The sequence below is a fragment of the Lupinus angustifolius genome, chromosome LG01 (assembly GCF_001865875.1).
Source record: "Lupinus angustifolius cultivar Tanjil chromosome LG01, LupAngTanjil_v1.0, whole genome shotgun sequence".
NCBI classification, from domain to species: Eukaryota; Viridiplantae; Streptophyta; class Magnoliopsida; order Fabales; family Fabaceae; genus Lupinus; species Lupinus angustifolius.
This window is the reverse complement of record NC_032009.1, coordinates 28,089,886-28,090,169: the sequence shown is the minus strand read 5'-3', so window position 1 is coordinate 28,090,169 and position 284 is coordinate 28,089,886.

Below are 284 nucleotides of genomic sequence, written 5' to 3'. Positions count from 1 at the left end.
ATAATAAATTTAGTGACCTTTATTTATTTACTCCCTTTCGGGTTCATTTTATTTAACAAACCAAACTTCTTCCTTAAGAAAGGTTGGTATTAAAGAATAAATAAATGGCGGAAAGTAAATGACAGTAAATAAAAGTTAGTAAGTTAGTTTCATCACTTTTGTATATTAAAAGGTGTTTTCAACAAATAAATTTATTGATAACACTTTACTATTTTACAATTTACACCTCTTTCAAGATTCAATTGTAGTATAGTATAGGGTTATGTCGAACCACAAGGAATTGC